Consider the following 26,399-nt stretch of genomic DNA (forward strand, 5'->3'; position numbering starts at 1 on the left):
GTTTACCCCACACCACATATGTATGTACCCTAGTAATATACTATTTAATTTTACATGGTATTCTCTCTCTCTCTCTCTCTCTCTCTCTCTCTCTCTCTCTCTCTCTCTCTCTGTCTCTCTCTCTCTCTCTCTCTCTCCCTCTCTCTCTCTTTCTCTCTCTTTTCCCCCTCCCTCTTTCTTCTTCTCCGTCCCCTCTCCTCTCCCTCTCTCATTTGTTTTTGAGAAAAGTTCTTATGTAGCTCAGGCTAGCCTCAAATGCTATATAGCTAAGGGTAACCTTGAACTGATGACCTCCCAGTCTCAGTTCCTGAGTACTTGGATTACAGACATGTGCTACCATGTCCAGCTAATTTGTTATTCTAAGTTCATTCATTTTTAGAATTGTATAACAGCTCACAGTAATTATATCAATGTTATCATTCTCACTGCATGTGCACAAGTTTTTTTAATGTGTGATATAATAATTTTCTATGTGATATAATAATTAAAACATTCAGTTAGGTGATGGTGGCACATGCCTTTATTCCCAGCACTCGGGAGACAGAGGCAGGTGGATCTCTGAGTTCAAGGCCAGTCTGGTCTACAGAGTGAGTTCCAGGACAGCTGAGGCTACACAGAGAAACCCTGTCTCAAAAAACAAACAAACAAACAAACAAAATCACAGAAAACCAACCAAACAAACAAAAAGACAAACAACAAAAAATTCCTATGATATAAAATTCTTTTTATATTTTATATCATGCTACTGTGAGCATTCTCAATAAATCTGACAGTGTATATGATCCTGCTGTAGCTGTTCTGAACCCAGGGGAAGGTTCAGCAGAATTAGAGACATCCAGTAAATGTCACACACTTTTGGTTTTCATCACTGGGGTACAGATCATGGATGCTGTGTAAGACATACCCCCTTTAACAAAGAATTATCTGATCTAAGATATCAATGTATTGAAATGGAAATCTGAGGTATTTAAAGTTTCAATTTTATTGTGTAATCCTAAAGCATTTGACCAACTTGCTGGACCAGCTCAGATAGGATGCTGCATATTGTTTGATTTTGTCATCCTTCACCACTGCCTTTTCCCTTCTAAAATGCATATTCATATACTTTGTTGTTTGTTTGTTTGTGTGTGTGTGTGTGTGTGTGTGTGTGTGTGTGTGTGTGTGGTGTTAGAGGTCAACTCTATGTCCTTGCACATGCTAGGCATGTGTTCTCCCACTGAGCAACACGCGCAAGCCCCCATCACATATATGTGTCTGGGTTTTTGTTTGTTTGTTTTTCTGTGTGGGTTTTTTTGTTTGGTTTTTGTTCCCATTTTTGTTTGTTTGTTTGTTTGGGACTATGTAGCCCTGGCCTGGAACTTGCTGTGTAGCTCAGGCTGGCCTCAAACTCACAGAAATTCACCTGCCTCTGCTTTTTTTGTTTGTTTGTTTGTTTAGAGACAGAACCCACCTTGACCTCAAACTGCCTCAGCCTCCCAAATCCTCAGATTGAAGGTGTGTGCCACCATTTGAGACTTATTTTTTGGTAGTATTGATTTGCAGGAACTCTGTATGTAGTCTGGATACTGATCCCTTATCAGTTGTCTGCGCTGCAAATACTTTCAGTTTGTGACCTGTCTGCTCAGTTTTTAGGCATTTTGTTTCCTAATGGACTCCACTTCCCCTACTGGCATCAGACTCTTTCTACGACCTCTCTAGCCCGGACTCTACCTAGGACTGGACTCTACTGCTTGAAACTGACTTCTCTGGAGCCACAATATGCCACTAGGAATCATCACTGTTCAAGATGCCTCTTCATCATTAGCCCTGCTAGAATTGAGTCCCAATTTTCCAAATTATTGGAATATGTTATTTGCACTAATCATAGACACTCTCTTCTGAGGATGAAGTCAAGAAAGGGTGGAGACAAATATGCCAAGTGGTGCCCAGAACTACTGCATCTCCCAGGAGGATGCCCTCAAGGTGAGCCTGTTTGCTGTGACCCTCAAGCGAGGACCCTGGGCTCAATCCCTTCAAAACTGACCATAAGGAAAGGATAACATTAGAGGGAAATTTCACATAACACTGCTTCCTGCTCCCCACGCCCTAACATGTGACATCCCATCTCTTCTGGAATCCTCTTCTCACCTTTTAGACTCCATTGCAGCCTGGATTTCCCTGGCCTTGGCACTCAGTGTTTTATCAAAGCTTTGGAAGAAACTCAGCTTTTGTGTCTAACACCCCCTATCTGACTGAGAGATATATGTCCTGGCTCAGGATGCCATGACCCAAATCCAAGGTCTGGATAAGGCAGAAGAGATAAGCTTCCAGGTGTCCCGTCTGAACAATTGCCAACTGGGGAGAAGACAAACCTCTAAGTGGAAGCTAAGGAGAAGGTGACAATGGGAATAAAAACAGCTCAACGTGAGGAAGAGATAGGATGGATAGAGCGGAGGGATTTGAGAGTCAGGTGTGCACTACGATACAGGGGCACACGGCGGGGACCCTAATACCTGGGAGCACAGGCTTTGTAGTGGATGATCTTCTGGGGGACACTGTAGTACTTGGGCACAGGCTGTGTAGGACATGATCTTCTGGGGTACAGTGTAGTACTCGGGCACAGACAGTGTAAGACATGATCTTCTGGGGGACACTATAGTACTCTGGCACAGACAGTGTAGGACATGATCTTCTGGGGGACACTGTAGTACTCGGGCACAGGCTGTGTAGGACATGATCTTCTGGGGGACACTGTAGTACTGGGGCACAGACTGTAGAACATGAGGATCTAACCTAAAAAGAACCCTGTCTTTCTCATCTGTAATGTGGGGCAGCTTACATGACTGTCTGGAGATGAAGTGATAATCTTTGCTTAGTGTTGGGCATAGAGTGAATGATCAGGGGCAGTGGTTCTTATCAGCGTCAGCACGTGAACAGATGGTAAGTCGTGAAGGTCCCCGATGGTTGTACTGGCGCCTACATGGAGTCAGCACATGTGACTTGTATGTGCAGCTGTGGGGGTCTGTGAACTGAGAATGGTCTGCATTTGAAAATAGCTGAAAGAAAACTTAGGTGAATAGTTTATGATGTGTGAGAATGATGCACGATTCAAGTGTCACTGGCCATATTGTTTTATTGGAACACAGCCATGCTCTTGTCTTTTGTATTATCTCACTTTCTGCCTTTTCAAGAACTTGCTGATTCTTGACAGAAGCTTAGAAGACTGAGTGTGAATAAATGTTGTCTTAAGCTGGACCTAGCTAGGCTGTCTTCCCATTGTGAAACCTTCTGGCATCCCTCTCTCCCTATTGGTTCTCCCCTTGAGTCTGAGAGAATCTTTCGGTCAAACCAGCCTCAGTTGATCCAGCTGACCCAGCCAGAGCCATTACAATAAATCCCACAGGGGAACCAGGACAAGGCTGCTTTGATATTGAAAGCAATGCACAGAACAACTTCGCAAAGGCAAGGGATATTATCCCTCAGCAATAGTGGTTCTATTAGGTTTGGATGTATTTTGTTCTTTGTGTTCAGAGAACACAGACAAACACCTTTTAAAAGTTATTTCTGGAGGTTAAATTGTATTCATTTTTAGGGATGGCTCAGTGGGTAAGAGCAGTACCTGTTCTTTCAGAAGATCAGGGTTCGGTTCCCAGCACCCACATTGACAGCTGACAGCTGTCTGGAACTCCAGTCTCAGGGACTCAGAGCTCTCTTCTGGCCTCTGTAGGCACTACAAGCATGTGGTACACAGACATACAGGCATGCAGGTAAAACACCCATACACAAACAAAAAGATAAATACATAAAATTTAAATGGAGTTTTGCTTTGTAGCTTCAAACTTTCTCTATACCCTAGCTGGCCTTGAACTTGAAATACACCTGCCTGAGCCTCCTCAGTGCTGAGATTATAGGTATACACGACAATGCCTGGCTTTTCCCATATACATCTTTAGATGAGTTACCTACAAAATATGTCAAAGCCACCCCACGATGGAATTCTAAATTGCCCAGCCCTGTGTGCCTTCACTTCGTCGATGACTCCTCTGGGCCAGTGTCTATGTCTGGCTGGAACAAAGATCAGATGAAGGTCACTGTGTTGGAAGAACCCCAGTGACTGCAAGGCAGGATTTTAAGACAATTGCTAGGTAGTCAACGCCTTTTCCCGAGATGACTGCAGAAGTTGGGATGGAACACAATGGGCCGGGTTCCCAGGGACTCTACAGGGGATGCAGAATTGGGTGGGAGACATCGATGAGGAAGAGCAGAGGTGGAGAGATGGGTGGCATGAAAATTGAAGGATGTTTCCCATAAAGAAGGGGACAAGAAAAGTGCCAGGGGAGGTAGGACTGCCCTGGGGATGCACAGGATGTGGAGAACTGAGCAGTTTCCCTGGAGACGGGAGTGGGGAAAGAAGATGGCTGAGGTATTTCTAATCTTTCATGGGGGTTCAGAGGACATACTAGGGAATTCCAGGAGGGGTGGGCATGAGGCCTGTGGGGAGGACCTTGAAAACAATAGGGAGTCACGTGAGGAGCCATGACCTGAAGGGTTGACATTAAGGGAGGAGGCCAAGGACAGGACTCTGAGTCACCTAGGATTAGTTGGCCTCTGATTCTTAATACTGGAGTAAGGTGATCTCATGCTGGGGTCAGGGCAGGAGGCAGAGGAAGTAGATGTGACGCTCCTGACAGGGCAGGAGGTGGGCATGTCAGCCGTCCGGCCGTCACCAGGCATTCCCTTCGTAAATTGCTAAAGCGAAGCGCTTGCTACCCAGCAGTGCGTGCATTGCTCAGTGAGTCCTCATTTCCTGAACAGCTCACAGAGTAAAGGCTTAAAGTGGTAAAGGAAGAGGCTCAGATTCCTGAAGACCTTGTGTCAACATGACTAATGCCAGACGCCCTGCCCCCAGGTGCCTACGAGGCTCTCTCTTCCTCTTCAGCTAGCTTTCTCTTCCCCAGACGCCAGGGCCGAGACAGCCCCTCCAAGTCCATGTCCTTTTAGCTTCATCTTGTTTATTGTTCCGCTCATTTCTCTCAGCGCTTCCTATGTCCACCCGGCACTTTCTCCGTTTCTTGGTTGGCCGCTGCCATTCCCACTAGACTGTAAGCCTCCTGCGGTCAGAGGCTGCCGGTCCTCAGTCTTGTGTGCCTGGCCTTGAGCAGAGAGAGTTCAAGGAATAGTTATGAACAGACGACTGGGCGAGCGGATGAGTGAGGACTGATTAGCCTAGCTGCCCATGTCTTCAGCCGTACTCATGGTCCTTGGGGCTGTCAGCACCCCAACTGTCACTCTAACCATTTGGCTAGCTCGGCTGTTGGGTGGCCTTTCTTCACCACACCTCCTATGCAGAAACAAACTTCCTAAAATTCAGTGCCCACAACTCTCTGTCAAACTCTTGTCCAGTCTACTCCGCTGCTTGCCTTCTTCACTCCCAACCCTTCGTCTTGTCTCCTGACCTGCTTTGCTGATGTTGGCCAAGACAGCAGAACCTAAGATTAGATCAGGAAATTGAGCACCTCCCATGACCCCTACCAAGGCCGGTGATTTGATCTTTACACACTTGTGATTATAAGATAATATGATAAGAACAGGAGAACGGGTCCTTTTAGAAAGATTGCCCTCAATGAGTGACCCCATGGTACCTGAGTATAAGGTAAGGGATAAAAATGATTTTGCTGACTAATAAACTTTTGGGGAAATGCGCTTCAGGTCAAGTCCCTGGAGCTGGAAGCAGAGCCTGTTAGAAGAACCAGTTATGTCCTAGAAAGCCAGAAAGTCCACAGGAGATGGGAATGGGGTGGGGAACGGGACTGGGGAGTCCCACATTCAGTGCTTATTGTGTGCCTTGTACACGTGAGCTATCTCTTTCATGGATCAGTTCTTATTGCGAACAGTATCTAGGCAATTATGAGAGTGAGTCGAGGCGCACACAAGTCCTAGCAAAGCGCCTCACCTAGCAAATGCTCAGTCAGCACCCGCTCCTGTGTGCTGTATTCACGTGCTAACGACTATGAGCTAAGTGTCCAGTGCACAGTGTGGACTCAGCAGTGAAGCATCATTGCAGGCTCCCAAAGACTCCACTGGGCCACTCAACTCTCCCACCAAGAATCCTACTTCTCTTGCTACAGACGCAGACCTTGCCAGGGCACCTAAACCCACCAGCTTGCTTCATTCTGGCCAGCCAACCCACTGGCACTTTCTCTGCTACAGGTCATGTGACCTGCCCCCTTACAAAAACAGTAAAAACCTCGGACTAGCCATGGGACTGAAGGCCAGGTTATTTTTTGCCAAACTGTGCTGGCTTGAGTCCACGTCTGAGGGTGTCAGCTGGGGGACTTCATTCAGGAAGGGAGAGCCATCCCAACACAGGATGGCCAATTGGGCTATCTCCTGGCCAGGTGGTGCCGTGCTTTTAATTTTCCAGGTTTAATTTGGGCTAAGATGGACTCCTCACAATTGCCACAGCAAATTATAGCTCCCATGGGTTCCATGGGTCCCATGGGAAAAACAAAACAAAACAAAACAACAGGGGCTTGGGTGTAAATAAATGTGCTAATACAGCTATTGCCCAGCATGGACCGGGCCTGGGCTCCTTCCCTAGCACCATAAAAACAGACCTTTAAACCTTTAAACAAGTTGAAAGTTTCAATTTCAAATCTTTCAACAAATTCAAAGTTTCCTGTAGGTTCACAATCCGATGAACACAATGATAGTATTTTGCTACATTTGTGCTCTATGATTTCTTTGACAATAAGCTGCAGACCTATGATGTCCCCCTAGAAATCTTCTGTATAGATTGCTTAAGAATGAAGGCTCTCCACGACATAACTGTGAGCCAGGGTCACACCTAATGACATTCAATGGTCTCCAACCACCTCACACTCAGGTCTGTGTAGGCGCACCAGGTGCTGTTCTCACTCATGCTGTGACAGTCCGGCTGGCACCGAGTGGCATGCGGCCTCGGCCAGCCCCACAGTTACTTCTGATCTCTCAGCTGCCCTTGAGTTCTCTGTCTGCTGTTGGGCCCGCAGCAAAAGTGAAAGATATCCCCAGCAGAGTCACCTGGAGACTGGGCACTCACTCATTTTCATTCTGCGTCTAGTGCTACATTCATGTTCACAGCAGCCATCAACATGAGACATCGATATCTTATCAAAGAAGAAGAAAATGGTTTTAAATTAAAACTTTTTAAAAAATTATCTAATATTCAGTTCATATGTGAACCTTCCTACTTGTCCCCAAAATGTCTTTTATAGCTATTTTAATCCCAAATCTAATTATGGTACATTTGCATTTGGTTGTTAGGCCTTTTTAGTCTTTTTTAACCTAATATTGTCGTCCCATGCCTTTCTTTTAACCTACCATGACATTGGTTATTTTGATCCCATAGAATGTCCCAGGCTCTAGATTTTTCTGATAGTGTTCTTATATGAACAGAATTCAGTAAACTTCAGTTTCTAAAGATAGTATTTCATGTATCTCAGGCTAGCCTCAAGCTCACTATGCAGGTGAAGATGACCTTGAACTTGGAATCCTTCTGCCTCTACCTGTAGGGTTTAGGAATTATAGGTGGTGTGGTGGTTTGAATGTAATTGGCCCCCATAATTTCATAGGGAGTGGCACTATTAGGAGGTGTGGCTTTGTTGGAGTGGGTATGGCCTTGTTGGAGGAAGTGTGTCACTGTGGGAGTGGGCTTTGAGGTTTCCTATGTTCAGTCGCCCAGTGTCTCAGTCAACTTCTTGTTGTGATGTAGGACTATCAGCTGCTCCTCCAGGATCACCTTTGCCCACAGGCCACCATATTCCCTGCCATGATGATAATGGACTGAACCTCTGAAATTGTAAGCGAGCCCTACCCGCCCCCATTAAATGTTTTCCTTATAAGAGTTGCTGTGGTCATGGTGTCTCTTCACAACAATAGCAAACCCTAACTGAGGCAGGTGTGTTACCATGCTCAGTTTACATGATGCTGGAGATTTGACATTTGACCTGGGACTTTGTGCATGCTAGGCAAACACTCTACCAACTGAAATACGTTCCCAGCCTGGGCAACAACTACCTAAACTAATTATTTACTCATTTTACTAAAACAAACAAAAAAACCAAAAAAGTAACTGGGCATGGTGGCTTATGTCTGCAATCCTAGCACCATGGAGACTGAGGTAGAGGGGTTACTCTGAGTTTGAGGCTAGCCTGAGCTACACAGTGAGTTCTAGAATGTCAGCCCACCATCCTTTTGCCCTGAACTCAGACATTAGTTAGTTACTAGTGTGTCCTTTCAGATCAATCACAGCTACGCTTGTGCATACAGCTTTGTAGGCTGATTTTTCCACTATCTGACTTCTCAAGTTTACAGTTTAGGGACCATGTTACCCATTCTTTCTCACTTAACTTCTCACTTAATTTATCTTAAAGTGTGTGCTAAAAGGTATTCAGATTATTATGGTTTTGAATATGTATGTATTTTCTATTATGTGGATTATCATAATTTGACCAATCTATTTCTAGGGTTTTTTTTTCTCTATGGATAATGTTTCAATAAATATCCTTGAGCACAGACATGCCATATTTTGTGTTATGGCAAAATTGTATAGATGAAGTTGCTGTTCACATTTAGAACCTTGTAAGAGAGCCGAGCATGGTATCCAAATACTTGCAGAGTTGAGGCAGGAAGATTGTGAGTTCAAAGCTAACCTGGGCTACATAGAGAATTTGAACTCACTTTGAGACATAGTCAGACTTTTGTCTTCAAAAACAAATCATTGGCAGTTGTATAGTTCCCTCAATTGCTAGGTCCTCAGAGGGAGCGAGGCTGCTATGCTGGACAGGCCCACTGTGAGCAGTGCCCGGCCAGGAGCGAGGCTGCATGCTGGACATGCCCACTGTGAGCAGTGCCCGGCCAGGAGCGAGGCTGCATGCTGGACAGGCCCACTGTGAGCAGTACCCTGCCAGGATGGTTGGAAACCCAACTACATGACCCTTGTTTTCCAGGAAAATCTGCAGCAATATTGATTGAAAATTGCTCCTACAATGATTTTTTTAAGATATAAAATACAAATCAAATTGAGGGAAACTGGTCTAAAGGTTAGGTAAACTATCTGCTCTCCATATGACCTTGCTAGCTGAGGACTAAACCTTTCTGAAGCCTTTGCCATGAAGCTGCTAACTAGAGATGGATGCCTGCAGGGTTTAGAGAGCCTGGATAAGGGATGGGGAGATGCAGCAACTGCTGAGGTTCATCTTAGGTGGTGGTGGGTCAGAAGGTGGCAGTGCCCATAACACGCCCTTGCCATGTTACTAATTCAGCTGTGCACTTGGTAGAGAAAGGCAAAGGAACCAATTCCTGCAGCCTTACTGACTCACTCCCAGTAAACACACAATCGCTCCCCCCTCCCCAAGTCCTTTCATAATCTGCTCAGCCTGGAGAGACACAGCATCTGCACCTTGAGATTCACCTGCCCATGACATCAGGTAAGTTTGCTGGCTTTGAAAGAACGTCTCTAGCAGGAGGGATGCTAAAAAACAGAGACCTGGCAGTACCCAGGTGGGGTGGTTACGAGGGGACCCTTAACTGCTAATATGGACCAGTACCTCCAATGGTTCAGCATCTTTTCTACGTGTGTAACCAGAATGCGCTCTCCTTTTAGTTCACTCTTTTTAGATTATGGTTTGTCTTTAATCCCTTGAAAATCCTCGCAGCCAGCCAAGCTCTTCCTCCCAGCCGTCTGGGGCTGCATGTGGGGCATCTCTTGCCAGAGTTTGGAATTTCCCATCGAGGAAGAGAATCAGTTCCAGTAAACTGGATACCAACAAAGCTTTTCAGGTGTCACCGAAGATGTGAGAAAACAGATAGAAAGCTAGAGAGGAAAACTGCCCTTTAACAAAGTACCCTCTGTGCTTGGGGGTACAGTGAGGCGACAGGGGATTGTGTAGCATGCAGGAGGCCCTGGATATGATCCTCAGTGCTTGCATGTGCACATACACAATACTGAAACTGTTGTCTTGACAACTCTAGTGAGGGTCTTGGCAGCCAGTCTGTGGAACAGGATAACTTTACACCGTTGCTTTGTCGGGAGAGATCAGTTAGAGCGCTGGGAGAGGGCTTTGGAGACAGCCAGCTACTTTAGACCAGGCTAATGAGCTCTTCTTTCTGGCCTGGACAGTGATTATTGGGGCTCAAGTGAAGTATGCACAACTTGGTTTGCTACTCAACAAACAAACCCTCAAAGCGTATGTGCTGGATATCTGGGAAAGGTTCACATAGTCTCTACACGAAAGATTGACTTTGGAGTCACTTCCTGTTGTTTGTAACGTTTCCACAATGGCTTTTTGCTAAAGAACAGAGGCAATTGAGAAAGCATTGCTTTAGTGGAACTTGAGGTGAGGGCTCGGGAGAAATGAGGTACAGGGAAAGGGTTAAGTCTGGAGCAGGGGTGGAAGGTCCCATGAGTTCAATGAAGAGATGCCAAGAGGGAACCTGTTGTTGGCGTTTTCTTTGTTGTTTTGATTATCATTCTATCTTTAGCATCAAAGTCAAGGGAAACTAAGAAAGGAAGGAAGAACTAACAGAGGTATGAAGGGCTATGGTGGATGGATGGACTGATTGAGGAGATGATACTTCAGGCAGGACAAGATTTAGGTCACTTCTGGTTTCCAGAAACCTAGGAAAGGCCATTAGAAGCTCTACTGAATATTGTCCAGTCACCAGCTTTCATGCAGCCGTGAAAGAAGATCTGACCATATTAGAGCCCAGCAGAGAAAAACCCAGATTGCTTAGGAATTTCTCTGAGGAAGATTTCTACACCCACCTCCCTTCTGGAGCCCTCTCTGGAATGCCTCACCTCCCACTGCCTGCCCATTCTCTCTGAACACCTTTTAAGATCTGAACGAATTCTGTTCCACTGAGAAGCTTGTGCAGCAGTCACTGGCCTGTATGACATGTTTTTGACCTAGGAAATTCTCCTAAGCCTTCTGACTTTGTCAAGTGCCACAATGATTGTATTTGAGCAACTTTACCCTTCAGCCATGTGAAGATTTGTAACCCCCACCCTGTGGATTGTAGATTCCAACTCTGAGATTGTTTTATTCACAAGAAGAAATATGAGAAAGAGACATGGAGTCTCTCCTTCTTGCCTCTGTGCTTTGTAAGCTTAAAAATCTGTTCTTTCTAATGACCTGTCAATCTTCTAGTCCATTTTGATTTTAGTTCCTCTAGACAGATCAGTTTCCCAGAGATGCAGAATACCAGGGTGCCAAGTTCAGGAGTTAGAGCCCAGGTTCACCAATGCTTCCAACATGGCTATCATTGCATCCTTCAGAGAATCTTTCAGTATTTACCCTAAAGACCATGATGCACAAAGATTTTGGAACCAAAAAAGAGGGTAGATACTAACAAGATTAAATTTAAAATGGTTGATATTCTAGTTAAGTTTTTAATGCTGTGTTAAAAAACTATGACCCAAAGCAACTTGGGGAGGAAAGGATTTATTTCATCTTACAACTCTTAGTTCACACTCCAGCACTGGGAAAGTCAGAACAGGAACTCAAGCAGAGCAGAACCTTGAGGCAGGAACTGAAGCAAAGGCACGGAGGAGTGCTGCTTACGGGCTTGCTCCTCATGTCCTGCTCAGTTCTCTTTCTTATACAACCCAGGACCACCTGCCCAGGGGGTGGCTGTGCCCTCCCGCATCAATCATCGATCAAGAAAACGCCCCACAGACTTGCCTCAGGCCTATGTGATGGAGGCATTTTCTCAATTGGGTTCTTCCTTCCCAGACAACCCTGACTTGTGGTCAAACTGACAGCTAAGCAGCACAGTTGGGTCACAGGGATAAATGCTGGGGCAGAACTAATGTCACTATTCCTGTAGGAAAAGTTCAGCTGAAGGCTGGGACTGTAACTCAGTTGATGGGATGCTGGCCTGGCATGTATGAAAGCCCCAGGTTCAACCCTATAACATCACACAAACCAGAGGTGGTACTGCATGCCTAATAATCAGCACTTGGCAAGTGGAGGCAGGAGAGTCAGAAAGCATTTCAAACTCATCCTTGGATACATAATGAGTTCAAGGCCAGCCTGGTCTACATGAGACCCCATCTTGAGTAAAAGAAAAGGTGCAGTTGCTCAAGTTGAACATGAAACAAAAGGGAGCCAGGAAGACCAGTGTGGCTCATCATCACAAGTGGTAGCAAGAGAGCTCAGGTTCTAGAAGAATGGGGGTTAGAGTTCTGCTTTGCTCTACCCTGGCCTAGCCACAGCATTTCCTGGCCTCAGTCTCTTATCTTCTTCCAGCCCTTTCTCTGTCACCAGCAGAGTGATTTTCCTGAAAACGCAAAGGTGCTTCTAAGTCTCCCATGATTCCCGTTGTCCTCAGAATCATCTCATGCAGTGCCCCTCATGATCTGGCCCCTACTGACCTCTCCAACCCACCTCTTTATCTGTGATCTATAATCCAAACCTTCGATCTTGATCTATAACCCTCACCCGTGTAATCCTAAACCATTGGCAGTTCTCAGAATAATTCCAGTCATTGACTGAAGAGTCTCGCCCTCCCCATATACATCCCTGTGCCTGTCAGCCGCTCCATCCTCTGGGGTTTCCCACCTCCCCAGGCTTGAAGACAGCCCTTCCAACATTATATTGCAATTTCTTAAGAACATTCCACTCTCCTACCTCAGGAGAGTAGGCTCCTCAAAAAAGAGTGTTTGCTGTGACTTCTCAATGTCTAGCTTCCTGGGAGACACTTAGTAAATACCAATGGAGCCAGTGGAAGGCTAGGCATTTCAAAAACATTTAACCCAAGAGCATTCAGAGAAAGATGATAAGAATGACGAGGGCCACAGAAATAGGGTGGCAAATACCTGAAGGAGGTGAGAGCCTGCTTAATAGAGGCACAACAACTCATCTCGTGCGTGTCAAGGACCGCCACGCAGAAGAAGGATATGATTCATCGAGGCTCACCAGAGGGTGGTAGTCAGTCTCTGGTGGGAGGAAAAGAAATGATCCCGGGGCAAGGAAGGAGGCAGGCAGGGTGGCAGCCTTGGGGAGTTGCACTGAGAGGGAGCACGGATGAGGAGAGATGGCTTACTGGTGATCTGAAGAGCTCCCTGACTTTCAAAGGCCCCAGGACCATCTCAGGACTGTGGCTGGAAAGATTCTCCTCTTGAGTGAGGTCTTCACCTAACAGCAAAACTCTATGGAACACGTGTTCCAATGTGGGGGGCCTGATGTCTAAATAGTACATAGACATACCTGCAGACAGAACACTCACACATAAAAATAAAAATTATTAATAAAAATAATGAAAAAACATTTAAAAAATCCATTTAATTTCTATCTTCTTTCAATTCTGTTTCACCATCTTTCAGGTTTCCCACCAATAGAACTGATAAAATAATAGAATCACTTTCACAAGATTATTATAAGGATATAATGAGCTCACAATATGAGGATATAGTACATGAGGAATAAATATTGGTTAGTGTTGCTAGTACTGGATGAGGACGAGAATCGGGAATAAAGAGGCTGGACTTCTCATCCTGCACTAAAATATAACACAGTGGTCATCAGGTTATTCCATATGGAAGCTTGGAAGTGCCTTACAGCTTCCACTGAGAGCCTGCACGGGTATAAGGTATAAGAGATGATCCCTCGACATAGAGCCGGATGGGGGCACCCAGATAGCATTCCTCTGCTGTTATCACTGGTCCTGAACCCCAATTCGTCATTATTTCCAAGGTAATTCCCTAAAGTTGGGGTGAGAGTACACCTCATGTTTCACTGTCCTCCCTCTACACAATTCCCTGGTATTCCTATCAAACGGAATTTGGCTAAATTGATAGCCCTTTGGGCCACCAGTTTATCTCCCTTAATGTGTGATTTTTACTTCCTTGCAAGCTCATGAGGATGTAGCTGGTTCAATTCCATCCTATACAGTTAACTCTTCTGTGTCTGGTGTTCACACAAGAGACCAGAGAGTGGTAACCAGAAAATGTTTTGACTCTGGGTTCCCTCCTGGTAGTCACTGGAGCCCAATGAAAGTGTGGCTTGGCTCCAGACAGAGTCCAGGAGGAGCCTAATGCAGTTTTTGTAACAAGTGATTCAAGTTTGCCAGAGGCCAGGATCAGAGCCAGTGTGTGTCAGCCACCACCTGCCTCCACCATTTCCAATGCCCCTCTTCCCTTCTGACTGTCTCTACCTGGAATAGGGCAAGTCTCCCTACCAAAGTCACAGCTCTTCCATTAGATACTTCAAAGGGTTTTCTTCATATTTCAACTTAAACTCTTAATGGACAAAGACTTAGGAGAGATTCTCTGTGGATCTGGAACAAGGGACAGATGAGCCATCCAGGATCTTACTGGAAACCTTTCTTCCCTTCTCCTAAGCCTATCAATGTGATCCATCACTGTCTCAGGATAAGTCCTAGCTGCCACCCCCACCCCCCCACACTCCCTACACCCCCACACACCCCCACCCCCAAACCCCCATCCCCCCACTCCCCGTCCCATCCCCGGCCGCAGGGAAAGGGTATGCCTTTGTCTTCCCTCTTGGTGCCAGAGTTCCATTTGACACCCTGAAGCTCAGCCATGGACCCAACACCCTCATCGGGTAACTCCCTCAGTGACCTACAAGCTGGACAGAAACGAGGGCAGACTACCAGCTGGACTCCCTCCAAAAACCTCCAACCTGAAAATGTGTGTGCTTCAGGTCTGGCAGAGCAGGGGAATTCAACCAACCTGACAGGGTGTCGTTTAGGAAAGAATTAGAAGTTTTCTTTTCATAGATTCACAAAGCAGAACAAACTCTTGGTACTGATTTGGTCCATTCTTCTGTCCCAGGCTGGGTTGAGTGAAAACAATAATGGTTAAACTTAGAAAGAAAGAGAGGAAAACACCTCCCAGAGAACTGCTCTAACATCCCCCTTGGGCAGGAGGGTTGTTTTTCCCTACTGGCCACACTAATTCCCCTGGGATGCAATTTGAGCTCTTTGCCCATTGTTCCTACATAGGCTCTTTCTATCCCAGCAGTTTCTCTCTGCCTGAGGTCTTATCCAATCCCCACCTCCCACCCCTACCTCAACAACCTCCCCCTATATCTCTATATACATTTAATTCTACACTGTAATCACCGGACTGCACCCTGGAAGTATAGTCAGAGCCCTGGGTTTGCAAAACCAGGAACGTATTTTCCCAGGAGATGCTTATGTAGCAATCCGGACATTCTCCTGCCTCTACCTTTTAATTAGTTCAGGGAGTTGCAGCCTAACGGTGTGGGTGTGCTTGCCAGCTGTGCTTTTCGGGAAGTTATATGGTTGGCACTCAGCCTGTCTCCTCCCTGGGTTAGGAAATTATAGACTGCTTGCTTGTCTTGGACGTGTGAGTGCTGACCTTACCCCCACAGAACCTTGTATACTCCCGGGCCTGTTCCAGCCAGCACTCAGCTCCTTAGGGACCACTGTGGCAACACTCAGCCAGCTCTCAGGTCTTGCAGCTTGTTGGAGAGATGGCTTTTCCGTTGAAAGAGATTGCTTTCATCGGTGACTGTTCAATCCACTAGGGTGACCTATTGCAGAATCAATGTCTGCCAGGGGCGACAGGAAAGATTTCATAGCTTGAGGGGTGCCTATAGCCCTCACAGGAGGGGCTGTTTGTACTTCAGACTGCTGGACACCTTATACCCATGAAATGGGAAGCCGGAGGGTCCCTTCTGGCCTCTCTCCTGAAAGGCTGAGCTATCTGTACTTCCTCACGGGGGCCCTGTGGGCTGCAAGGCTGAAATCAGATCTCTCATCGCTGCTGGCTAATTAAATGTTTCTCCTCTGCACAGACCACTCTTATTTTGTTTATGAGTTCCGTCTCCGAGTGACTGCATCACACTTTCAGCTCTGGTTTTAGCTTCCAAGGTCCAGTGTACCCTCTTTAAATGGGTGGATGCTGGTGGCTTTCCTGCCATTTTTTTAACGTAGATGCGTTTCCAGCTCCGCTGTAAATAGCCAGTGTCTCTCCAGTTTACTCACATGGGTTGTGTTGGTTCCCACCTGACATTTCCAGTTTAAACCCATCAGGGCAGTTTTCTGTCTTCGTTTGTCCCACACTCTGGCATGTACTTCTGTAGTTATTAAACGTAGATGCTCATACACACAGAAAGAGACATACACACTCACGTGCATTCCAGCAGTCACACGTGCACACACCCCTGTCCCACACTTGCTCTTTGGGGAAGGCCCTTGACCAGTCTCTACCCATGGCTCTTGGGCTTCTCTGGTAGAGATTTGTTATTGGTCACCGCCCTACTTAGTAGCTGTGGTTTTCTCGCTCTCTTTTTGAGGCAGGGTTTCCCTGTATAGCTCTGACCAGGAACTCACTCTGTAGACCAGGCGGGCCTTGAACTCAGAGATCCACCTCCCAAGTGCTGGAATTAAAGGTGTGTGCCACCACTGCCTGGCAAGAACTGCAGCTGTCTATCCTTTCGCGTCTTCACTTGCTCATCACCGAATCCCGGCATGTCTGTCACTCTGCCTGGATAGTGACAATCGTTAGTTCCTGTTGTTTTAGATGGATCTTGGTAGCAGTGTACTATAATCGAAGTCAGCACCTACTTCCTAACAGCGACATGGCTGGTAAGGTGCTTAAGGGGTAAAAACACATACAAGTCTGATGACTTGAGTGTGCACCCCAGATCCTGAAAGTTGTCCTCTGACCTCCACACACATGCTCTGGTACATGTGCGCCTGCACACACATACAGCACACAATAATAATAATAACAAATAATAATAATAGAAACTGGTCATATAGCAGATTAAGAATTAATCTGTCACACATTTGCTACTTAGGATTGAGTAACATCTCACTCCACACCCATGTAGCGCTACTTTTAACCTTTCCGCCTTCTGACAGTTTATATCATGGTCTTTGTAACTTTGACGTTTTATCTCAGCCATGCTGTTTAAGTACCTTTGTTTCAATATTTTGCAAATTAAGGCAGGTTCTGTGCCTTGAGAGCTAAGAGGATTGGCACCAACTATTCAGATAAGCACTAGATTCGTTCTTTGGAATTCTCCAATAGACAGCTTTAGAAAGATTTGGCACCTTGGTTTACCATGACAGGATTACAACTGGTACTTTCAAAATGGAAGCGAGCCACGGTTGTCTGAACAGTTGGAAGGGAGCTTCAGGAAGGAGATGGAGCAAGCAGTAGAGTGAGGAGCAGAGCATGCCCGACCTCATGATGGGGGTTCTCACAGCCATGGTCCTTTCTTTCTTTTTTAGGACAGGGAGGCAGAGGCAGGTGGATCTCTGTGAGTTCAAAGCCAGCCTGGTCTACAAAGTGAGTTCCAGGACAGCCAGAGCTGTTACACAGAGAAATCCTGTCTCAAAACGCAGCCTCCCCTCCAAAAAAAAAAAAAAAAAAAAAGATAGAGTCTCACTAGGTAGCTCTCTCTCTGGCCTGGAACTCACAGAGATCCACCTGCCTGTGCCTCATGAATACTGGGATTAATGGTGTGTACCGCTACACTCAGCCAGCCTTGGCTCTTGGCAGAGGTAGGTGGACCAGGCAGCAGCCGAGTATTACATTCCTGAAGGCAGAGAGGAAACTCCCCTGGGTGGCTGTGCTTCAGGGATCTGCTGACACTCAAACCTTCCGGTCTGAAGGGAGAGCATCAGCAGCCCAGATGTCAGCAGCAACATGTCTGCAACTGAACAGGGCTGCCACCTCCAGCCCCACTCTACCCTCACCATGCACTAGTCTCCTAATATTTGTCCTAGGCCTTCCAAATTACTTTTAACTCACTAAGTCATGTTGTTCTTTGTTAGTGGAGAAGGGCCACCAGTGCTAGTGTATGGCTGGTGATGGTTACAGCCTCCTCTGAGAAAACAGTTATCATTTTGGTCACTGGTGGTAATTGTTTCATGGGGAAAGATATCCAAATTCATTCCGTATTATATATATTAACGCAGTCAGTTTTCCACCTGCCAATCATAACTTCAATAGAAAGGCTTAAAAAGGAAATACCCTGACTGGTGATCATGAATGCTTCCAAGTGCCATAGATTCAGATTGACCATGTGTAAATGGACTTTTCTGTCCCTCCAGCCAGCTCCCAAATAACCACACAGAGACTTATTATTAATTATAAATGCTTGGCCTGTAGGTTAGGCTTGTCACTATTGGGTTCTTACAACTTAAGTTAACCCATATTTATTAATTTATGTGCTGCCACATGGCTCATAGCTTGTTACCTCATTTTCTACTCATCCTGCTTCCTCTGTGTCTGGATGGCGACTCCCTGTGACTCCACCCTCCCTCTTCTTCCCAGTGTCCTCTCAGTTTGGCTCTCCCTTCTAACCTCTTCCTGCCTACTTATTGGCCAGTCAGCTCTTTCTTTTTAAACCAATCAGAAGTTGCCTTGGCAAAGACACATCTTCACAGTGTACAAAAAGATTATTCTATAACACCATGGAGGTTTACAGAGGTGTCAATGGGAAGTATTAACCTTCAGTTGTGAGCATGGGAAAACTGGTCATTCTTCCATGGTGTGTACAGTTTATGTGGCAGCACCATATACAGTACTTAATTACCAAGAAGATGTCACTTGCAAGTCATACCCACTGGCTGGGTTTTTACATGTCATGCAATGGATGCACAAAGGGAAAGTAAGAACGTGCCTGGGGGAAAGCCACCCAGTCTTTAATTAGGAGTTAGAAGGAAGAAACAGGGTCTGGGCTACTGAGCTATCTCCCACCTCCAGCTGTTCTCTTACAAATTCCTTGAGGGTGTCTCTTCCAGTTCATGCCTAAATTTAGAGACTTCCAAGCCTTTCGGGAGGGGCAGCCTCCTGGTTAAGAGTGGGTGTCTGCCTGGCAAGGAGACACAAACACACAAGTGGGTAGACTCTTTCCCAAGGACTGTGATGTGAGACCTGGAGTTAGACTGGGCTAGAGGATACCTCTGGGCTCCCACTGAAGGGATGCTGCTTACTTAGGTGGTAAAATGTTGAATCACAGGAGTAGTCAGAGCCCATGAAAGAGTTGGGAACCAAAATGGAAGAGAGGAAGGACTCAGCAGGTGTGCAAGCCAGGGTGAGCGTCAAGGACAGCAAGGACAAGGAAGCCTGGTACGTGCAATATCAGGCCAGGCTGGAGCCACAGTCAACACTATCAGCTCAAGGCATTAACCAAATAAGGACGAAGCCTGGGACTTGTCCAGGCCTGCCCCAAAGTGGAAAAACTGTAGCCTTAGGCAACCCCTACTAGCCCTGGCCAATTAGAACATACTAATATGATTGCCACTTGCTTAAGTCAGTCGTATCTAAAATGACCTTACTGCTCTAGGACTTCCCCTTGGCTGTGCTTAAAAGGAACCTGCTAGCTCCTCTCGGGGTTATCACTAGTTTGCTTTTGTGTGGATGGCTGGCCCCAGCATGCTGAAAGCTTTCTTGAGATAATAAACGCCCTTGTTGATTGCATATGTGGATGGTGGTCTTTTGAGGGACTTCTCCAGGAAGTAGACAATAGGACATGAATGTGGACTTTTAGTGACATTTTACAGAGCCACAAGAAACCAGGTGGAGGGTTGGCGGATGGTCCAAAGTGCTCTGTACTAAATGAACGAAGCTGTTGCTGGTAACAGGAATAGATGTGGCAGGGGGTGTGCTGGAGCCAACTCCTACAGGCTCGCAAGTTGACTGTGTATATCTGTGTTCTGTGCCATCATGTTCACAGCTTGTAATTGGTTTCCCTGGGAGTATTGACATCATGGTGATTGATTGGCAGGGGCTGAAAATCAGGCTTCTGTCTATCGGAGGGCCAGTTGTTGAACATCGCCAGGTGTGGCAGCCCAGCCTGCAATCCTAGCACTCATGAGACTGAGGCAGGATAATTACCATGAGCGAGAGGCCAGTCTGTGTGACATAGGTAGTACAAGGCTAGCCTGGGCTACAAAGCAAGACCCTGTCTCAACATTGTTAAATATTTACTGGTACACCATGGTGGGGGATTAAAACTTGCATGTATAGGCAGGTGAACAGGTAAGTGCAGAGAAACATGGGCAAGAGCAGGAAATTGAGGGCTAAAAGAATGGAATTTGAAACCCAGGAGTTTGAATGCAAATTCTGACTCTGCCACTTACCAGCTGTGTGACCTGGGACAAATTATTTAACCTCTCCGGGCCTCAGTTTCCAGCTTATAGTTACTATAAAATTTTCAAAAGTTTTACATATAAGGCACTTGCAGCAAGTAACAGAGCCTGGCAGGTCATTAAGCACTCACATGGATGTTAGCCACACCACGCTCAACCCCCTAGTTCTCTAGTCCCATCTGAAGAGCCCTCGGATTAACCCCCCCTTCCTCTGCCCTCGCTCAGATGTCCCTGTCTCTGCTCTAACCCTTCCCCTTGCTGCTCCTCCTGCCTCTTGCTCCTTTCAATGTATTCTCCACACCGCAGTGCATGTTCTGAAAGACCTTCCAAAATATAAATGCAGTCATATCATCCCTCACATGCCGGAACCCCTCAGCATAGCCCACCCCCACATCCGTGCCCACCTTTCATTCTCCCGACCTGCTCATGCACCACCAGCCCGTCCCAGCTCTGCACCTCACAGCACCTGCTGTGTGCCACTCTCTGCTCACGCCTACCCGCCTATCATGTGTTAGCCTTTTGTTATCGTCTTTTTCCAGATAGCTTGAGGACAGGCATTTCCCTCATCTTCTCTGAATCATCTAGTGCAGGACTCGGCACTTTGTGGTTTCTCAACGGACATTTCTTATTAACTAATTAAATGTTTGATTGATGCAGCTGGAATGAAAAACAAAGAAAATGGAGTAGGCAACAAAAAGCAGACATTAGTCACAGAACCCCTTAGTGCAGTGGGTTGCCTATGCAGCAGTCATGGGCAAATGAGACCACTTGGTGACACTCCCAGGCACCGTCTCTGGCATAGCCCGGCGGGCACCTTCTGGCTGAGCTCTGCCTCTAACCTCCCTGGGTGCCTGACTGAAGGAGGAACGCTAAGCTAGGCATTGCTTGGGAAATTAGCAGGACACTGGAGGGTTAAAACCTCTGTTGTTTTTTCATGAAGGGTAGAGAAAGAGAGTTCTTTCCTGCCTATACTGTGCCTAGCTTCCGGCGCCTTCCTGTTATCATAATGATTCTTTGTTAGTGGCAGAAAGCTTTTCAGAGCAGCGGGGCAACATTTCACCCTTGGCCACACTTTGGGAGCCTGCTGACTGTGCCACAGGCTGTGGGTTGCATCAGCTTACTCGTGCTCTGTGGGGTGGATTCTGGGATAATGACTGGCTGGGGTGACATCTACTCCTTCAGAATCGTGTCTGGGAGAAGAGCAGAGGAATTACATTCTGAGTGCTTTTGGCTGGAGCTTCAGGCCTGGGTCCTTAGTTCATCGGCCCACAGCACTAGGCAGGAGGCTGGATGCTGGGAGAGCCATGTAGGGGACATCTTGTGTTCAAAAGCCTGGGGTTATCGCCAGCTGCACCCCATGCCTTCTCCACCTTCGTCCTCCTGCGTCACTTCCGGATGTCCACGTTGCGCCACCTCTACTTGGCAGACAACGTGCTGACGTCACATGTGATGAAGGAATGATTCAGGGGAGAAGACTGGACTCTAGATGGAGCGTTCCCTTGTCCTCAAAGCCCACACAGGATTGTCTCCTCCCTCCTGAAGGAAAAGAGAGAGGAAGGTACAGGGAAGTCACAGTGCTTTCTGGAGAAAGTTAGCATTTATCAGATGGCTCGCCAAACTATGGAAGCTGTCATGTTCCCGTTGGCCATGCACAAGTACCTCATGGGACACTGCTTCCATCCACACTGAAGTCAGCCATGGACTTATGCAAGTAGACTCCTACCAGCTCCCTCAAAGTACTGGCGAGGCGAATGAAAAAGTGGGGCTAAATGAAACTAAGGGGCTTGGAGAGGTGGCTCAGTGGTTAAGAGCCCATGCTGTTCTTCCACCGGACCAAAGTTCAGTTCCTGGCACCCATGTCAGGTGGCCCACAACTGACTATAAAGTCAGCTCCAGGGAGATTCGGCACCTCTGGCCTCTGAAGGCACAGGAGCTTGTGTATGTGCTTATAGATGCCCCCAACACATAAAATAAAATAACTAAAAACTTAGAAAGAAACTGGAGAGCTATTGTAGCTATTATTTTTCTGTTGGAGAGGAGGAGTGTGACCTAGAGGCCTTCGGGTATGCCTGCCTCTGCTTCCTGGTCTGGCTTTGTCTCCCAGGCCCGTAACTATCTGTTACTTTGGGAAGATCACAAGACCCCCAGAGTATGACAGGAGACAGGAGTGAGAGTCTTTTCCTTTGCATCTCAATGAGGAACCCAGAAGCCCCAAACACCTGCCTGTCAGACCCAGAACAGATCCCAATCCTCAGTGACTTTCTTACTTGGAAATTGAGCTGGAAGTGAAGCCAGACATGGGACAGGTCTATAACCTGAAGGAGGCTAAGCCACTATGGCATAGCATCTCTGCCTCTCTCCCCTTCCAAGGAGCTCTAGAAGTACACATTTTGAAAGTGCAGGTGCCCATGCTTGTGGGACTAACTTTCATACAGAATTTGATATAGCAGTTGTGGGGAAGCCACTCCTCATCAAAGCCTTGCAACCCTCTGGGTGTTATGGGTACCCAGACTCATTCCAATCCTGCGCCTGGACATTGCCTGGAGTCTATCTTATGGGAGAAGGACAATGGGTAAATGTGGTGGTATTGTGTTCCCCGAAATATTGTGCACCCTAATAAACTTATCTGGAGTCAGAGACAGAACAGCCACAATGTTAAACATAGAGGATAGGCAGTGGTAGCACACACCTTTAATCCTAGCATTCCAGAGGCAGAAATCCATCTGTTCAAGGATACAGCCAAGCATGGTGACTCATGCCTTTAATCCCAAGAAGTGAGCCTTTAATCCCAGGGAGTGATGGCAGATAGCAGAAAGGTATATAAGGCGTGAAGACCAGCAACTAGAAGCTTTTGGCTGGTTAAGCTTTCAGGCTTTCGAGCAGCAGTTCAGCTGAGATTCATTTGGATAAGGACTCAGAGGCTTCCAGTCTGAGGAAACAGGACCAGCTGAGGAACTGGCAAGGTGAGGTAGCTGTGGCCTGTCTGTCTCTCTGATCTTCCAGTGGTCACCCCAATAACTGGCTTCAGGTTTGTTTTTATTAATAAGACCCTTTAAGTTTCCTCCTACAGGTAAAGACAAACTTCTGTCCAAATGATTAATCATCTCTTAGGTGCTAACTGAGATCCCTGCAGCTTTTGTTAATGTGTTTGTTTAAAAACAATTTGTAAAAATAAGTGTGTCTTAGGACAGTTTCAGCTGGAGTCGGAAAAACCAGCAGGGGATACTAACTTGCTTTATCAGGTTTTTCCCCCCAACTTTAAGACAGCCAAGGGAGCAGGACAAATGAAATGCATGGCTTTTAGTGATGCGGCCGGCACAGCCGGGGATGAACCGTCCAGGTTAGTCTTCATTCTGACTGTGCTCCGCAGCACTGGCCGCTGGTTTCCCATGTGAAGGAGAGTCTGTAGGATGAGGGATAATGGGGTTGGTTACCAGACCAGTGGGCAATATGGCGGAGACAGAGTGGCTTGGGAGGGATCTAAAAGTGAGCAGCCCTTCATGAGCTGCTCTGGGTTGACCCTGGGTCAGCTCTTGTTCTTGAGAAGACAGGAGACCTGTGCTACCCAGGGCTAAGGCACTCCTGGAATAGAAACCATTCTGGGTCACTGGAGCTCTTCAAACAGTGTTTAATGCGGCTCCTTTATATCTTGCAGAGCGCTAAAACCCTGATTTGCCAATTTGTATATCTTTGTGCTGTTGACAGTTTCCTACAACACACCAGATGTGTCAGGGACTCTAGATAAAAGAAACACAGATAACAGGGGTCATGCTGTCCCCTCTCTTGCTTGTCCAGGGTAGGCCAACTTCAATGGTACGCTGGCTCCTGCCTGTGGGGATTCCCAGTCCGATGTGAGCCCTAAAGTCAATGCAATTTCAGATAATCCTGAGATGGGACATGAAACAAACACACAAAGTGAGACAAAAGCCCCTGCCACCAGATGTTAGGGTAGATAGTTCTGGATAATTGAATATCCCTTCCTTCTACATGCATGCTTAACCCTGCCCCCTGTACTTTTTCACACACATCTCTATTATTTTTCATTTGTGTCATGATGAAAAAAGAAATCCATGGGAAGCCCCCCCACCCCCACCCCCTGCAGAAATCCATGGGAAGCCCCCCCCCCCCCCGCCACCCCAATAACCACATTTTCGTCATCTGTTATCTGACTATTGTGTGTCTTGCTCTTTGTGTTCAGGGAACCGAGGAAGCCCGAGATTTAGACTCACTTCCACGGGTCCCTGTGTTGACAAGACCAGCACTGGGGGAACACAGAAGGATGCTGGCTTGTTTTTCCAGGCAAGCTGACCGAGCAGTTCACCAGACATCTGCAAACACAGGCCAGAATTCCAGCCAGCCTTCTAGCTTTGCACTAAGACTCAGCATTAACAAAGCCAAATTTCATTTCTTGGACTGTAGGAGTACTACAATTCATCCTTTAAGTGGCCATTCATTTTTATGTTCAGTAAGCACTTTGATATGGAACACTTTCACTGCAAAGTGAGAAGTCCTTTAAATGACATGTGGTGAGTGGTGAAGTGATTCTGGACACAGTTTGGACACCACAGTCTCACTTGTCAAAATGACTTCCTGGGTGGAACATCTTAGTCACAGAATTAATGCCTGACTTAGATGTGTAGGGCTAGAGGTATGTGTGTGTGTGTGTGTGTGTGTGTGTGTGTGTGTGTGTGTGTGCATTTCTTCTCTATTCTTTATAAGATTTTTCCTGACCTAAGCCACAGATGTCAGCCTCCTACATGGTGGCTAACTGGGAGCTCTGGTATTCTCACAGTGGGGATTTAGAGCTATGAAATCCTGGGAGTCACTGCTTTGGGCTTATGCTTTTCTGAGTTTTTATTTGTTTGTAACAAGGCATCACTATGTAACCTAGGCTAGTCTTAAACTTTCAATCTTCCTTTCTCAGCCTGCCCAGTTCTGGGATTATAAGTGTGTGCCACCATGCCTGGCTGGATTGCCTATTAAAGTTCCAAATGGAGTCATTCCCTTCTGTCAAGACTTGAGTAATCACAGGCATGTGTAACGGGTGGTGGTAGACCCAAAGCGGAAGAAATTCTGCAGGACACTGCCTTGCTAGATCTCAAGAGGCTGGACCAAGGAGAGGCTGGACCAAGGAGAGGCTGATGCATCTCCACTGCTTAGAAACAAGCGTTGCGAACTGTGAGATATCCTATCCAATAGTGTGGGGTGGGTCACATTGCCTTTAGATGTCAACACTGAAGATAGAGCTGCATCTTTGTTCCTCTCAACCGTAGCATATTATGAAGAGCACAGCGTGGAAACAGAAGACCCAGATTTGAACCTCAGCTGTATCACTCACCTGATAGGGGTTTAGAGCAAGATAACTTTAACAGGACTTGAGCCGATTTATGTTAGTCAGCTTTTTACTGCTATAGCAAAACACCTGAAACAATGAAAAGGAGAGAGGGTTGAACTTAACTGTGCTTTCAGAACTTCTCATCCTCAGTCGCCTGACTCTGTTGTTCCTGGGCTGTGGTGAAGCAAGGCACCATGGTGGAACCAAGTTACTCACTTTATGGCCACCAGGATCACAGGAGAGGGAGCTTGTATGTGAAGAGATCCAAAGACAAGATAAACCATTTCAGGAGCTACTCTCAATGACCCACTTTGTTTAACCAAGTCTTCCCCTCCCCCACAGCTCATTCAATTGTGAACTCATCAATGAATTAATCCACTGATGAGTTTAGTGCCATATGATCCAGTCACCTCCCAAGGACTCTCTTCTGAACATTGAGACAATGGGATCAAGCATTTAATACTGGAGTCTTAGAGACACTTCCTATCCAAACCATAATGCCATCCACGTCAATGAATGTGAAAGTACTCTGTAAGCTTAAAGCCCTAAACAAATACACATATCATTGAGGAGGCTAGCTTTGCACGTCACCTGATTGACCCATGAGATATAAAGTAGTAAAGTCACAGTGATAGACATATCACCATTGATGTGACACCCATACTACACTGCCTTTTTCCTTAAAACAAAACAAAGCAAAAAACCAAATGAACAAAGGCTCCCCACAGTCAAAGGACAATGGTTCCTTCTGCTTCTTCCTAGAAAGGGAGTCTGAGTCATTAGCTCCTTCTCTGTGAGAAAGGATGAGGATGCTCTTCACTTTTTTCTTTTTCTTTTTTTGGTTTGTTGAGACAGGGTTTCTCTGTGTAGTTTTGGTGCCTGTCCTGGAACTCATTCTGTAGACCAGGCTGGCCTCGAACTCATAGAGATCTATTTGTCTCTGCCTCCC

General features: G+C 46.5%; 1 long non-coding RNA gene across 2 annotated transcripts; it reads right to left on the minus strand.

Annotated features, from left to right (window-relative positions):
- Positions 1-20,715: 20,715 nt before the first annotated feature.
- On the minus strand, positions 20,716-25,774 carry LOC131912682 (uncharacterized). 2 transcript variants are annotated; one of them, XR_009379679.1, is made up of 3 exons: positions 25,574-25,774; positions 21,330-21,651; positions 20,716-20,772 (listed from the first exon to the last, which is right to left on the minus strand). It is a non-coding gene; the product is annotated as an uncharacterized LOC131912682 (long non-coding RNA). The 2 variants fall into 2 exon arrangements; XR_009379680.1 differs by having other exon boundaries at positions 21,237-21,651.
- Positions 25,775-26,399: the final 625 nt, after the last annotated feature.

The sequence above is a fragment of the Peromyscus eremicus genome, chromosome 6, assembly GCF_949786415.1.
Source record: "Peromyscus eremicus chromosome 6, PerEre_H2_v1, whole genome shotgun sequence".
NCBI lineage: Eukaryota > Metazoa > Chordata > Mammalia > Rodentia > Cricetidae > Peromyscus > Peromyscus eremicus.